This window comes from Rhinatrema bivittatum, chromosome 1 (genome assembly GCF_901001135.1).
Source record: "Rhinatrema bivittatum chromosome 1, aRhiBiv1.1, whole genome shotgun sequence".
NCBI classification, from domain to species: Eukaryota; Metazoa; Chordata; class Amphibia; order Gymnophiona; family Rhinatrematidae; genus Rhinatrema; species Rhinatrema bivittatum.
This window is the reverse complement of record NC_042615.1, coordinates 88,886,884-88,903,850: the sequence shown is the minus strand read 5'-3', so window position 1 is coordinate 88,903,850 and position 16,967 is coordinate 88,886,884. Positions and strand designations below refer to the sequence as shown.

Here is a 16,967-nt window from a genome sequence, read left to right as displayed (position 1 = left end):
GCAGGATAAATGTCCCACTGAATATACTTGTTTAAAGTTATCGGACTACATACAGCTGGATAACATTAACCCTAACCAGTCATTGGTTGAATATGGCTGGTTAGACCTAGAGTTATCCGACCTTATGTAGCTGGATAATTGGCTACTTACCCGCATATATTCAGAGATATCTGAGTCAGAAGGACATCTTTGAAAAAAAAAACCACCAAATCGTGGGCCTCCTTGGCTGATGCCTGCCCCCAACCTACCATCTGTCTCAAACCTTCCCCCCCCCGCTTACCAAAATAATGGGCCCCCATCTCTTAAAAGCACACTAAAATGCAAGACGTTGAGCACCGCCGGCCTAGGCCTCTAGCCCTCCACCCCACTAAAAAATATTAACTTTATCCCTTCTGCCCCCCCCCTCCCAGCCAGGCACCCTCCCACCCACCCTGTTACCTTGCAAATTGCCCCTCTTGATCTGCCGGGATCACAGTGCTAAGTGATCCTGGCATATCCTTCCAGCGATACTTAGGTAATAACTTCTACACTACCCAGTACGCTTCCAGCATTATTACCTAAGTAACGCTGGAAGCGTATGCCGGGATTGCTTAGCTCAGCGATCCCAGCAGATCAATGGGCGATTTGCAAGGTAAATAGGTGAGTGGGGAGGTGCCTGGCTGGGAGAGGGATGATTGGATGTTTGGGGGCGCAGAAGGGATAAAGTTAATATTTTTTAGTGGGGGAGGGGGGCTGGGCTGGTAGTGCTCATCTTCTTGCACTTTTGTGTGCTTTTTAAAGATTGGGGCCCATATTTTTGGAGAGCGGAGGGGGTGTTGAGACAGGCGGTGGGGGGTGGGCATCAGGCTGGGAGGCCATGTTTTTTAAAGGTGTGCTACTTACTGGATATCTCAGAAGAGATCTGGGTAAGTATTAAGTAGCCAGTTATCTGGCAACACAAGGCCAGATAAATTTAGATGCTTCCAAGCAGGTCTAAAGTTATGTGGCTAACTTAGCCAGATATATCTGATATTCGGGTAAGTTAGCTGGATAACAGGACCCCTCCCTAGAATGCCCCTAGAACATCCCTTTTATTTCTATCTAATTTATAGCCGGATAACAACATGTCCGGCTATAATTTAGCCAGATAAAAGGCTGAATATGCCATATATGCCATTTACATGGATAAATCAACTCCAAAAAGTAGACGTCTGAACACGCAATATTAAATTTTCAACCATATGTAAATGGCGTCACATAATGGAAGCATAAAATAACATTTCTTTTTAACTATGGTCCTTCATAATACTCGCGGATGCTCAAGATTTCAGTGTTTTCACCGCTTATGAGTCATAAATAATCATATTCCTAAAACTAAATAATCTAAATAGATTTTTTTGTATTTTTTAAAATGCTCATAAAAAATAAAGAAGCAACATTACTTCCCATTTGCAATGCCCAACATGATATGTTTTCAACCACTCCCTCAGGGGCTTCTTAAATGTCACAGCACCATTAGTGAAGGCTTTCTCTGAAAAGATAAAATCAAACATTGGTAGGGTAACGTGTTACTGCATAAAATAATCACATTTCAAAAGCACAATGTTGAAAATCATAGAAAACTAACAGTAATTATCTGCGGCAGACTTGAAGAGATTACTTGCTAAGGACTGGCTATCTTCTTGTCAACAGCCATTTTGAGTGAATTGTCATTGACAATCAACTTATAACCAACCTGGTTGTAAAACCTATCTTAATGATGTCATGATGACGTAGGTAGGACATAGATGTAGTAATGAAATAGAACTGTTATATATATATTTGGGATTCAAAGGCTCAAACAAAATGATGGCAATGTCCAGTGCCATAGCTGCTCCCATGGCAGCTTTCCATATCTGTAGGTAATACTTGCCTTCAAAGGCAAAGCAGTTTCTGCTTTAAGCTAGTGAGGTCAACTGTATAGCAATAGGGGTGAGAATTCTTTGCAGGCCATCATGAGTAACCCACACTTCGGCCATTGTAGATAATGGACAATTCTTGATATGGTTCCTGTGCTTTTTTTTAGAGGCAGAGGATAGGGTGCAAAACCTGGCACGAAGAGAACAATTATGGATATATCATATACAAACTGCTGTCCCTTTGGGACCGAATAAAGCAATTGAATGGGTGATTCTGTTTGATTAGTATATCTACATCCTACCTATGTCATCATGATATCATTAAGATAGGTTTTACAACCAGGTGGGTTATTAGTTGATTGACAATGACAATTCTCTCAAAATGGCCGTTGAACCGGAAGATAGCCGGTCTTTAGCAAGCAAGTCTCTTCAAGTCTGCTGCAGATGATTACTGTCACTTTTCTATGACTTTCAACATTGTACTTTTGAATATGTGATTATCTTATGCAGTGTAAATCCAAAATAAACACACATGAGCTGTAACTGTACTCAGCAGTTATAGTACAAACACAAGTGCAGTGAACATTTCATAGTCCATATAATCTCAAAAAAAGCTTCATTAGTTCAATAAATGGCAATTCCACTGTTTTTAGAAGTAACCTCTTTCAAAGGGTCCCCCGACATGGACCCCGTGTTTTGCCAAAGGCTGCGTTGGGAGGGTCAACTATTTTTTTTAACAACAATCTGTGGATACAAACAAATATATTAACGATGGACTATGCAAAGGAGCGCAAAACCGACATACTACTGTAAACAGAAAGATCATCATACATACAGTTGTAGTTAGTAGAACATTTTTTCAGGGCGCACACAGGCATACAGTACACTGGAGATTTAAAAGTTACGCAAAATGGTGCGAAATGCTGAGCCAATCGGTGTTGCAAGAGCAGAAAACCAATCAAATTACAGCCAGACAGGGTTCAATCAAAACACGGCAAACTCAAGTGAAAAAGCTCCATTCTAACTCTTTATTCAGCCCATTCGGTATGACTGTATTTAAAGTGTGGATCCATTTCTGTTTCTTTCTGATTAAAATTTTAGAATAGTTGCCCCCCAGAGTGGGGTGGGGTGGGGGGGGGAGACTACATCGAGTACAAAGAAATTTAGGTCCGAAAGAGAGTGAGAGAACTGGGTCCAATGATCGACCAATGGAGCATTTTCACGGAGGTTCCTAATGTTAGATCGATGTTCTATAATCCTTGTTTTGATCATCCTAGATGTTTTCCCCACATAAAATTTTTGACAAGGGCATCTGATCACGTATATCACCCCTGACAAGTTACAGTCTGAGACATCATATAGAACAAAGGTTTTCTTTGCAGTCGGATGCATTGAAGAAGACATGATATTTGTGAGGGGGGACACCGAACAGTGACCACAGGGTCTGTGATCGCCCACACTCAAAGGTTGTGTGCTATTGGAATGATATCCCGAGTGGATCAATATGTCTCGGAGGTTCCGACCCCCAGCGGTAGGTGAACTGTAGTGAACTATTGAACACATTATTGAGTGAAAGTGAACCCAGTGCTTGCGAATAATATTAGTTATAGTGCCACTAAGGATAGAAAATGGTAACATATGTGCTATTTATATTATAAAATCCAGGGTCAGCACACGCAAGGGGGTGCACAATTGTGCAACTTGCGCATGCTGAGCCGCACAGCCTGTCTCTGTTCCCTCCGAGGCCGCTCCGAAATCGGAGCTGCCTCGGAGGAAACTTTCCTTCTGCCCCCCCCCCCTGCACCTTCCCCTCCCGTCCCCTACCTAACCCACGCCCCAACTCTACCTAGAACCCCCCTTACCTTTGTTGAAGAAATTACGCCGACCTACTGCCGGCCCGCGATCCCAGGCACAGCGTCAAATGGCCGCTGTGCCTGGAGGCTCAGGCCTCACCCCGCCCCTGGACCGCCCCCACCCTGACCATTTTTGCAAGCCCCGGGACATATGCGAGTCCCGGGGCTTGCGCATGCCGCCGAGCCTATACAAGATAGGCTTGGTGCATGCAGGGGGAGGCAGGGGTAGGTTTTCGGGGGTTGCGAGCGTATCTTACGCGCACAACCCTTTGAAAATCTACCCCATAGTGTCACTTTACTCGAATATACCTCAGGAGGAAGCTTTGATAGTTACTGAATGCACGCTAAACCTCTGCACTGGCCCCCACTGTGTTCCTACCTCATTTTTTATTGCATTAGCAAGAGTGGCTTTGACTAAAAATTACTTTTGTTTTGACACAAATTTTTACCAACAGATCAAGGGCACCGCTATGGGTGCCACCATGGCCCATAGCCTAGCGTGCCTATACATGGCAGATTTTGAAGAAACATTTATCTATACCTCAAATTGGACTACATATTTACATCTTTGGCTTAAATATATTGACGATGTGCTTCTAGTCTGGCTCGGTACTGACGTACAGTTTTTTATGTTCCTGTATTGGCTGAATAACCTTCAGTTCAACTACAATGTTCATCCTTTTCAGATCCCTTTTCTAGATATTTTGATTTCCCTTGATAGTACATGTTTTTCCATCACGATCTTTCGTAAAGAGACTGATCGTAACACTCTTTTAACTTTTGACAGTTTCCATCCAAGGTTTCTTAAGAATAACATATAGACAGGTCAGTTCCTAAGATTGCACCGGCTGTACTCTTCCAAAACAGAATTTGTGTCTAAAGCTAAGCAGCTCGGTTCAGCAAGAGGGGGTACCCAACTAAGGTTTTGAAAAAAGCCTTCAAACGATCATTATATATAAATAGAGAATTATTATTCTTACCGCAAAGTCGCTCCACGGATGTCACTGTTAATTGTATTTTACCATTTTCTATCCTTAGTGGCACTATAACTAATATTATTCGCAAGCACTGGGTTTCACTTTCACTCAATAATGTGTTCAATAGTTCACTATGGTTCACCTGCCACCGGGGTAGGAACCTCCGAGACATGTTGATCCACTCGGGATATCATTCCAATAGCACACAACCTTTGAGCGTGGGCGAGCACAGACCCTGTGGTCACTGTTCGGTATGTCCCCTCACAAATGTCTTGTCTTCTTTCATACACCCGACTTCAAAGAAAACCTTTGCTCTATATGGTGTCTCAGACTGTAACTCGTCAGGGGTGGTATACATGATCAGATGCCCTTGTCAAAAGTTTTATGTGGGGAAAACATCTAGGATGATCAAAACAAGGATTATAGAACATCGTTCTAACATTAGGAACCTCGGTGAAAACGCTCCATTGGTCGGTAATTGGACCCAGTTCTCTCGCTCTCTTTCGGACCTAAATTTCTTTGTACTCGATGTAGGGGGGGGGGGCAACTTTGTACTCGATGTAGGAGGGGGGGGCAACTATTCTAAAATTTTAATCAGAAAGGAACAGAAATAGATCCACACTTTAAATACAGTCATCCCGAATGGGCTGAATAAAGAGTTTTTCACTTGAGTTTGCCGTGTTTTGATTGGATCCTGTCTGGCTGTAATTTGATTGGGTTTCTGCTCTTGCAACGCCGATTGGCTCAGCATTTCGCACCATTTTGAGTAGCTTTTAAATCTCCAGTGTACTGTATGCCTGTGCGCTCTTTGAAAAAGTGTAACTACTAACTACAACTGTATGTGTGATGATCTTTATGTTTACAGTAGTATGTCGGTTTTGCGCTCCTTTGCATAGTCCATCGTTAATATATTAGTTTGTATCCTCAAATTGTTGTTAAAAAAAATTGTTGTCCCTCCTGATGCAGCCTTTGGCGAAACATGGGGTCCATGTCGGGGACCCTTTGAAAGAGGTTACTTCTAAAAACAGTGGAGTTGCCATTTATTGAACTAATAAAGCTTTTTTTGAGATTATATGGACTATGAAATGTTCACTGCACTTGTTGGGTTTGTATTATCTTATGCAGTAACATGTTACCCTACCATTGTTTGATTTTATCTTTTCAGAGAAAATCTTCATTGATGGCATGACAAATAAGTCCCTGAAGCCCATGTCGGGCATCGCAAATGGGAAGTAATGTTGCTTCTTTATTTTTTAAGAGCATTTAAAAAAAAATACAAAAAAACCCCTCCTCAGACTATTTAGTTTTCGGGCCAATGATTATTTATGATCCATAAACGTTGAAATTTTGAGCATCCGCAAGGTATTATGAAGGTCCTTAGTTAAGAAAAATTATTTTATGCTTCCCTTGTAAGATACTATTACATATGGTTGAATATTTAATATTGTATGTTCAGACATCTACTTTTTGGAGTTGGTTTTGACTATCTACCCCATTAAATTTAAGTTGCTGCTGCTCAAGGAGACGCTACCAGTTGCTGAGTCATGGGTTCACATAATTTTTCAAACAATGATACTTACTGTTGAACCTTTTTGTTGAATAAATAATATATCCATTTTGTCTGAGTTATTTATTCATTGGGGTTATCTTGTTCTTTTAGATAAGGTTCTAATTTTACTTTAGTGGGGTGCACAAACCTTTTTGCAGCACCGTCTGTATGTGTATATATAAAATTTCTCTTTTTTTATTCTGGTGTACTTAAATATAAATGTATATTTGCTATGGGAAAGATGACTTCTTCATTTTGAACAAAAAAAGCTCTATGCGCGCCAAAGCCAGGAGATATGGTGTGTCTCAGGCCAGCGCGTGCCCCACGGATTTTAAGAAGTGCCCGAGTATGCGCATATTTCCCGGTACCCGCACAAATTAAAAAGGGGTGAGGCATGGGTATGGTCTGGGCGGAGCATGGGCGAGACATGGGCGTTCCGAGAAGATCACTTGAAATGTGCGCGTAACTTTATTTCTGCTGTGGATGGCGTGTAAGTTTTAAAATTAAAAAGTCAGAGCTAGTCAGTTGGGTTTGAAGGGTCAGGGCTAATAGGGGGAATTAGGAAGTTTTATCCTTTACCAGGGTGAACTGGGACCGAACTGGGGAAATAGGTATTTGTGTCAGTACGCATAGCTAGCAAAATCCTCCCACTTACATGGTAAAGATGGCGTTTGTACGCACATGTGCATATCCATAACAAATTGTGCGTACGTGTATGCACGTACTTCCTACTTTGTAACATACACACATATACGTGGCGCATTCATTGGCGCCCGTGTGGCTTTTTAAAAGTTACCGTCAAATTGTTTAGCAAGCTGTAAAAAACAGCGTAGCAAATAAAGCGCAAGATTCGGGAATGTTTGACAGGAAGGTTAATGACTACAAAACCTTAACACTGAACTCCACAGTAGCACTGCAAGTGCTAATTTCCCACTTCACAACAGCACCTTCTTGTAATGTGAGCATTGTTCGGTTCTCGCTAACGGCTTTATGCAGTTCTTCCAGTATTCAGCAAGAGAGGCAATTTCCATTTATACCTACAGAACATTACCTTAATAAACGAGGCTTTTAGAGAGAAGAAAAAGAAGCAAAGTGTGAGCTTGAATTAATTTAATTTAGGAAAGGAAGGACTCTTTCTGCTTTCTGTTCCTTGGCTACTGTTGATTTGATGATTAGGACTAGCACAGCAAAGTAGCTGTGAGGAGACTGTAGAGTTGAACCCTGCTATTGAGAAAGGAAGCTGCTCAGATCAGCCTCTCGGTGGGGAAATTCTGAAGTGTGCAGCAATTATGCAAAGGAAGAAATCTCCATAGGATGGAAACAAACAGCTCCTGAGCTGGTTTGGAAACAAATATATAGATATATATATCCTATCAGGAGATTTAATTCCAATATTGTGCAGGTTCTCAATCTTGGCAAAAATGCCAGGAAGGGACTGTCAAAGACGTATAGTTCACACCCTCCACTTGTAACCCAAGCACTCTGAGAGGTCTATAAAAAGAAAAATGCAATGAAAAAAATAGAAAGGCCAAGAGAAATGCTTTAGTTTATTTAATATGAAGAGAAAGGCATCCAGTACTTATAAATAAACATTCTGTCATTTGATTAGTCCCTTTGGAGATTTTCATGGTTACCATTTTGGCCAGTTTTCTCTCAGTAATGGTGCAATTTCTGATGGGCAGTAATAGGGATTAAAACCCACTCCTCCATTAGTAGCCCCACTTGTAGGGAAGCTGGGATTTGTTCGCATTGATGCATGCTTTCCAGTCTCCTAATATATTTTCTAAGAACCTTATATCCTAGATTGGCATAGAAAGCACTGTATTCTGTAAATTGTTGGATAATCTAAAGGAGAAAAACAAACAAGACTATCTCCATGGTACCCTTAGTTGTTCTGTGTTCAGAGGTCACAATTTCTTTAAAGAAAGCCAAAAAAGCCTGTGAATTAACTTTTACTAGTTCACTAATCTTTCTTGCTTATTCTAGAATGCTTTCTGTTTGCATTAAAAGCTTGAAAAAAAGGCAAAAAAAACCCCCCAGCATTCAAGAAGTATAAAGGATTACAAAAAGAAGAACACAAGGAAAAATAACTTGTGAAGCTAAGGGAGATGAACAAAGAAATTAAGAAAGCAAAAGGTCAGATGGAAGAAAGTTGTTACGTCGGTCAACCACGGAGGTCGTGACCGATTGTACTCACCCGCCTTTGCAGCGAGTCGGAGACGCCGAGAGGCCTTCCTCCAAGGCAGGAGCGCTGCCGCTGCTGAAGCACCGCCCCCTGACGTCACCTAGACGCGCGCGGCGACGTCAGCCTTTCTTTTTAAAGGGGCCAGCGCAGGAAAGATCCAACCCAGCCCCGAAAGTTCCTCACTTCAGTGGGGGTATTTAGCCAGTTTTCTACTGCTAACCTGCGAGTTAGCAAGGATTGGACTTGTCCGGTCTAAGCTACTCTACCGCTTCCGTGCAGCCGCTGGAAGCTCTCTGTCTGCCCTTCGGGGTATTCTCTAACCTAGGTACCCGTTCCTCGGGGGGCCCTCTGCTTTATTTCAGGTGCCTTACTGGGATCAGGTAATCGCTCCTCGAGGGCCTGCTTTCCCTGCCTCGGTGCCTGTAACCATCTACTTCAGCCTGGTGGAATCGCCAACCTTACAGCTACCATTTAGTGAGTAATCTATTCTCAGTCTGTCTCATCTACAGCATTGCCATGCTGGGAAACCTACACCAGAATCTCCCTATACCAACTTGGTGAGATGGGTTCCCTCTGCCGAGGGTCCCGGGACTGCTACCTCTGGATCATTTAACTACTGCCACCTCTGGTGGTATCCATCAGCTGTACAATAAAAGATCTAACTCTGTGTTTGTGCGTCCTGAGTCTAGCCCAGTACTGTGGCTCCCCACGGAGCTCCTCCCCATGGGCGTGGTCATCTGCCACAGTACCCAAGAATCCACCCAAACACCACTAAACCATAACAAAAATGTTGCGCTGCAGATGGAAGGGAGCGCCAGGGGGTGCTCCCCAGTGCGGGACAAGAGATGTGGGCCCCTGCGGCGAGTCGGTCCAAGTCTGGGAACTGGGAACTGAGGTCCTCTACCGAACCTGCCAGCCCAGGTGAGACCATCAATGCAATGATGGTCTCTTGAACAGTCCTCCGACTGTTACAAGCCTTTTCGGATTGCTGCTGGGAGTGACAAGGGTGGCAGGTTGGACAGAAGACAAGGGCGGATGGAGACATCTGACATAGGACAAGTCTCAGATGTAGGTAGATGAAGACTCAGACTTAGAGGTAGACGAAGACTCAGACTTGGAGGTAGACGAAGACTCAGGCTTAGAGGTAGAAGGATTGCTGCAACGCCACGTGCCCTACACACCCCAGCCGGGATAGTCGTGGACCACAATGGAGATGAAGCAACAAGGCTGACATTCTCAATTACATTAGAGTTCAAGATGTGAGGGTGAAGATTTGAGACAAAACTCAGATGGGTTGAGGATGAAGATCTGAGGCGGAACTCAGATGGGTTGAGGATGAAGATCTGAGGCGGAACTCAGATGGATTGAGGATGAAGATTCGAGACAAAACTCGGATGGATTGAGGATGAAGATCCGAGACAAAACTCAGATGGGTTGAGGATGAAGATCCAAGTCGAAACTCAGATGGACGATGAGGATCTTCGGTCCGTGAGATGGAGAAATCCCACCAGCGCCCTACACACCCCAGCCAGGGTGGATGCGGACCACTGAGCCACTACGCGCCCTACCAGCCCAGCCGGGCTGGTCGCGGACCACGAGGGATGGGAAGACGGAACCTCAGGACTAAAACAGAACATCAGGATATAGAAGACATCAGGACTGGAGCAGAACATCAGGAGAACATCTGGAATAAGGACGAAGACTAGAAACCAAGGATCAAAGAACATCTGGACGAGGACTCGGAATCCCACATGGAACAGAATGCCTAGGAGGAGCTTGAAGAGGTGGAGTCCTAAGGAGGACTTACTCCTTGCAAAGGCAAAGCTGGAATGACAGTGGAAGCATTTTGTAGGCTGAAGCAGGAAACACCCAGGGAGGAGCTTGTAGGTGGAGCCAGAAGGACTGCTCCCTCCTGGCCCTTTAACCAGAGGAGAGGCACGGGCCTGCCCCTAGCAGGGCAAGAACAGGAAGTCTGGAGGACCCTGGACAGTGGCCCTGCAGATGCCGACGTTGAGGAGCCAAAGCAGAAGCTGGGCCATGCAGGTCCCGACGCTGAAGCGGCGGCATCCTGCCGCTCAGTAGGGTAGAGCAAGGCGGCGTCCTGCCACTGAGCAACAGGCCGAAGGCCTGCCGTGAAATGGCGTGAGCAGCATCTCCGTGCCGTAGGAGGGCTGGTCGAAGTCTGTGGCTCCTGCCATGGTAAAGACACGAATATTGGCGTCCTCCTGCTGCATGAGAGATCCCGGCACGGCTCGGGCCATGGAGGTAAGAGCCAGCTCGTGGCACTGCCGTGAGCAGGATCGCAACAGAAAGGACTGCCAAAGAGATAAAGTGAGGTGACAAAACACCTTTTAGATAAATCAGAGAAAGGTCCAAAAGGGTACAGTGAATTTGAAAGGTGATAAAGATCAATGTGTGGAGAAAGATGAAGAAATGGCAGAAATATTAAACAAATATTTCAGTTTGGTATTCACTATATAAGATCCTGGAAAAGACCGTCGTCCTTTTACAGAAGAGAATGTATTGGAAGATCTAGGAAAATTGAAAGAGGACAAGGCCATGGGGCCGGATGAGGTATATCTGACGATACTGAGAGAGCTGAAAGATGTGCTGGTGGGTCTGCTGAAAGACCTGTTCAATAGATCCCTGAAATTGGGAGTGGTGCCATGAGATTGGAGAAGGGTGGTGGTTCCATTTCATAAGAGTCAGAGCAGAGAGGAAAATGGAAACTACATGCTGGTTAGCCTTACCTCCATGGTGGGAAAATTAATGGAGACTCTACTGAAGGAAAGAATAGTGAACAATCTACAATCCGGTGGGATGCTGAACCCAAGGCAGCATGGATTCACCAGGAGAGGGTCCTGTCAGACAGATCTGATTGATTTTTTTGATTGGGTGATTAGAGAATTGGATCAGGGAAGAGCGCTCAATGTGATTTTCTTGGATTTTAGTAAAGCTTTTGATATGGTCCCGCATTGGAGACTTGTGAAGGCCATGAGAAGCTTGGGAGTGGGTGCCAAGGTAGTGGTGTGGATTGCAAACTGGTTGACTGACAGCTGACAGTGTGTATTGGTAAATGGAACCTACTCTGAAGAGAGAGCCGTGTTAAGTGGAGTGCCACAGGGATCAATTTTGGGACCGGTTCTGTTCAATGTCTTTATGAGTGACATTGCGGAAAGGATAGAAGGTAAAGTTTGTGTATTTGCAGATGATACTAATACTCTGCAACAGAGTGGACACACCTGAACAAGTAGAGAAAATGAAAAGTGATTTAAGAAAGCTTGAAGTTTGGTCGAGGATTTGGCAGCTGGAATTCAATTCCAAGAAATGCAGAGTCATGTATCTAGTGTGGTAATCCAAAAGAGATGTATATGATGGGCGGTGAAAGACTAATTTGAACAGTCTGGGAGAGAGACCTTGGAGTGATAGTGTCTGATGATCTGAAAATGACAAAGCAATGTGACAAGGCGATAGCTAAAGCTAGAAGAATGCTGGGCTGTATAGAGAGAGAATAACCAGTAAGAAAAAGGAGGTGGTGATGCCCTTGAACAGGTCCTTGGTACTGGAGCCTGTATCTCAAAAAGAATAGAGACAGGATAGAAGCAGTACAAAGAAGAGCAGCCCAAAATGGTATGGAGTCTGTATTGGAAGACTTATGAGGAGAGGCTGAATGATCTGCATATGTACACCCTGGAAGAGAGGAGATACAGGGGCGATATGATACAGACCTTCAGGAACCTGAAAGGTTTTAGTGATGTATGTACTTCGAACCTTTTCCATTGAAAAGGAAACAGTAGACCTTGGTGTCACAAAATGAAACTTTAAGGGGGACGATTCAGAACCAATGTCAGGAAATTTTTCTTCATGGAGTGGTGGATGCCTGCAATGCCCTTCCAGAGGAGATGGTTGACACAAAAACAGTCAAAAAATTCAAAGGGACATGGGATAAGCACTATGGATCCCTAAAGGCTGAAGGATGGAAATAAAGAAAAGGATGCATGTGGGTAGCCTGCTCGGTGGCGGTTATTACCCTTAACAGTATGCATGGGGATCACTACCCATAACCAATAAGCCTTGATGCTTTTGATGCAACTGCTCTCCGCTTTGACATCGTTCTTCTCTTTGACAGCATGGGGGGGAAAAGAAATATTGGATATAGAGGACAACCAACTCGGGTCCCAACTTTTACGGTCTGGGGTACTGATTTGCAGACATAAGGGAAAAAGCACAGGGTTACTTCTATAGCCAATTTCAAAAGCAAAGCATGTCAAGCAGCATTGTCTGAATTTTCAAGAAGGTTCCTCACCCAGTAAAAATGTTGCTTTGTTAATATATAAGGCTTGGGGGTAACCTGCATGGAGCGGCAGTTACTACTCTTAACAGAAATATGGGGGTAACCTGCACGGAGTGGCAGTTGCTGCCATAGGAAGCTTGCTGTTCATATTAGATGGACCATTTGTTCTTTTTCTGCCGTCAATGCTGTGTTACTATGAGAATAATACCAGATGGATTCTGTGACACTGAAACTATAAGCAGTACCATTTGTCCACTGAATTATTGACAATATACCTTTCCCCCACAGTCACATGCAAACATACTCCACCAATTGGAAAACTGAAAGGAATAAGTAGTTTAAGCTTTATGAGACTGAGTCATATGGTTTGCCTAGCAGATACTTGATCATGCAGTATATCCATATTCACTAAGAGAGGCCACGTCTGCCAGTGGGATTACCTCGTTTGTTCATTCCCTCTACATTGTGGTGGGGTTGTGCAGTTACATATTGGCTCTCTAGATAGTTTGACTACTAAGCATAGGGTTGGAAGAGCATAGCTTTTTATTTTCTCCATGCTTTAATAACCATAATTATAGTCTAACCTAATAGTAAAAGTACCCAGAGAGGAGTGCGGGAGAATGTGAAGGATGAAAGGCCAACCACAAGGAGTGGAAACCTGTGGTGGGAAAGGGAATTGCAGGGGAAGAAAGGGATGCATAGAAGAGCAGAGAGCAACCTACTGGGAGAGAGCAGGAGCTGTTTGGGGAGCATACAAGGCATGTAGGAATAATATTTGGGTGGGATGGTGGACGAATGGAGAGAGGAGGGGTGGCAGGGACCTGGGTTAGAATGGAGAACCAACTCCACTCTGTCTCTCTCTCTCTCTCTTATCAGCTGCTCTTTGTGTTTGCACGCTGTGGTTTCTTTCGTTTTGTTTTCCTGTAGTCCATTTGGGATGTGGAGGTGGAGGAACTACACGGCCTCGTGCAAAAGTGAACACTGAGGTTACATGGCAGTGGGGAGAATGGGTTCAGCCCCCTCTCCCCGCTGTGCTGCCGCATCTTCCTGTTCTGGGGAGGAGAGGAACATAAAAAATGCCACTGCTGAGGCAAACCAATGGTACATCAGACCCAATATCGTGTCTCTGACATTAGCCAGTCTCGGTCGCCTAGAACCACCCCGCAGATCCTAACAGAAAGTCCATTTCATCGCTCACTCCCTGAAGCATGGAGACAGCCAGGCCTATCTGTCTGATCATTTTATATGAGCCTTTCTCTTGGAAGTTGTCCAGAACCTTTTCAGACTTGGATATACTACCAGCCTTAACAACATTCTCTGGTAACAATTTCCAGAGCTTAATTTTTTTGACTGAAAAAATACTTTTAGAAGTTGGATTTAAATGTGCTGCTTGCTAGTTTTGTGGAATGTTGTCTAGCCCTAATTTCATCGGCATATATAACTGTCCTCTCTTAACTTGCTGTGCACCACTCATGATTTTCTATACCTCTGTCATACCCTTTCTCGGACATTCCCACACTGACGAGCCCTAGCCTGCTAGGCCTCTTCCTTGTGAGGGGGCATCCCATCCCCTTTATCGTTTTTGTTGCCCTTCTATGCATGTTTCTTGTGCTGCCATATCTTTCTTGAAGGCAAAATGGTAGGTGCAGAGCAGAATTGAGTGCATGCACACTGCAGTGATGTATTTTGGCAACTGATGGGCATTTTCATGGCATTGCCTTTGTATCTCTAGATAGAGCTCAGCAATTGTGATGATGTAATGTGGCACTAACTAGGAAAGCATGCCAGTGAGGGATGTGCAAATTTGCATAATAGGTTTGCAAACTAATTTGATGAATTCATGTAATTCAAGTTTTACTGAATTAGTGAGCTGTCTTGTGTTTTATTTTTTTGTTGCTAGACATGTTAGTTACTGTATCTTTATCTTTATTAAGATTTATTAATTGCTTAACACAAAAGCACTAAGCTATTGTACAAAATAAGCATGCATAATTACAAACATCTAGACACGAACAATACAAGTCCTAATCTGATTTAAAAGTAAGCCTGCTTAAAAAAATGAGTTTTTAACAAAACCTTTTATTTTTTTTAAACAGTCTATGGGAATGAGTTCCAGAAAGTAGGAGCCGTGACAGAAAAAGCACATTCTCGCATTTCCATGCGACAAGCATGGAACAACTAGTAGACCTCTCTGAGAGCGAGTAGGCTAATAGATCCTCAGAAAAGCATTGGACCAGATGAGTTTGAAAACCATTGTACCTACTTTGTATTCAATGTGTTGTAAAATTGATAACCAATGTAAATCGATAAGAACTGGGTGAAATATTCCCTGTGGCTCGTACTTGATATGAGATGTGCAGTTGAATTCAAAAGAGGTTGTAAAGGTCTTAAAGTAGAAGCAGAAAGGCCATTACAATGATTGACTATTGGTAAAACTCTGCAGTTACTGTCTGAAAATCAACCTCAAGGGTTTCATGAAACCCACAGGGAAAACTGGCTGAGATTTTTGCATGAATCACGGTGAATACCTGTGGATTTCTTTTTCCACACTCAAGCTAGGCTGAAATGTACCTGGTTTATGCTTGAGCAGAACCAGCTAGGGCATCTCTAATGCTGATTACCATATTAAGAAGATGGAAATGAAAGCATTGCACTAGGAAACTGAAATGACTAGATATCACCCTTAATTTATGACCAGGACTCCCTCCCCTTCTCCTGGGGCTGCCAACACTGCCTCCAAGAATTGAACCAAGGAAGGACCTTCTGCATGGCAATGCAAAGCACTGCTACTGAGCCAAATGGGCCAGGATTACAGTGCCAAATTTTAAAATAAAAATTCCATTCATATGAGGTATACAGCAAATACATGAGACCAGCTTTAACATTCAGACAGAAGTTAGTTAAAAATGTGCAAATTGGTTTACTTGCACACATATGAAATAGCGTAATTTGTCCAATAATTTAGTTTCCTGCAACTACAGGAAGGGAAAATAAATCCATAGGCAAAGCTATGCAAGCAAAAGCTGGAAAATAGCATAGTGGGACTTTTGCCTGAAAATGCTAAAGTTTAAGAATGCAGGCTCATGATGCTTCTCACGCAAGCTTTGGGAGAGGGATAGGGAGGAGGAGTGAATTGGTGTTCAGAGCCTTAGATCCTAACAGGTACATTTTAAAAGGAGCTTGGGTGTGCCCATTGGCACACGAGCAGAGATATGCTTAATTTTATATCTTGTGTGCAAGTGCAGCCTTTACACAAGGGGGGGGGAGAGAGAGAGTGAGTGAGAGACTGTTAGAGACATAATATGACACTGGGGCAGATTTTAAAAGCCCTGCGCGTGTAAATCCAGCCGGATTTACGTGCGCAGGGGACTTGCACGCCGGCGTACCTATGTTGCATAGGCCGCCGGCGCACACAAAGCCCCGGGACGCGCGTAAGTCCTGGGGCTTTTCTTGGGGGGCGTGTCGGGGCGGCGCGGCATTCGGGGGCATTCCGAGGGCGGGACCGTGGGTGTGGTGCTGGCCCGGGAGCATTCCGGGGGCATGACCGAGGCCTCCAAACCAGCCCCTGGGCCGGGGAATGGTGTACTGGCAGCCCGCTAGCGCGCGCAAGTTACACCTACCTTGGGCAGGCGTAACTTTCTGCACAAAGGTAGGGGGGATTTAGTTAGGGCTGGGGGGTGGGGAAGGGAGGGGAAGGTGGGGGGGGGGGGTCTGGAGAAAAAGTTCCCTCCGAGGCCGCTCCAATTTCGGAGCGGCCTCGGAAAGGACGGAAGCAGGCTGCTCAGCTCGGCTTGCGCAGGTTTTCACAACTGTGCAACCCCTGCGCACACCGACCCTGGATTTTATAACATGCACGCGGCAGCACGCGCATTTTATAAAATCGGACGTAGATTTGTTCGCGCCGGGTTGCGCGAACAAATCTACACCTGTGCATAACTTTAAAAACCTACCCCACTCTGTATATCTCTCACTGTAAGAGGGGCACTTTCAACTCGGGGTGGGTTTGAGGGGGGCGGCAGTCTTACAAGAGTCTACAGACCCTTGCGCCCAAGGCAAACCAATGTAACAGCACCTCTCCCCCCAAATAACCCATCCTGAGTTGAAAGTGCCCCTCTCTCACACACACACGCACAACTCTGGTTCCTTGCACATACTTGCTAGCTTCATAAGTTTTGCGTTGCTTGTGCGCGGCCCACATATGTCTGTATGAGGCTGTTTTTGCGCGAGCAGTG

The 16,967-nt window shown here is 44.4% G+C and overlaps 1 protein-coding gene across 3 annotated transcripts in view; it reads left to right on the top strand.

The window, feature by feature from the left end:
• Nucleotides 1-16,967, top strand: part of MFAP3L (microfibril associated protein 3 like) — a 135,587-nt gene that overhangs the window by 24,955 nt on the left and 93,665 nt on the right. The window lies entirely within an intron of this gene.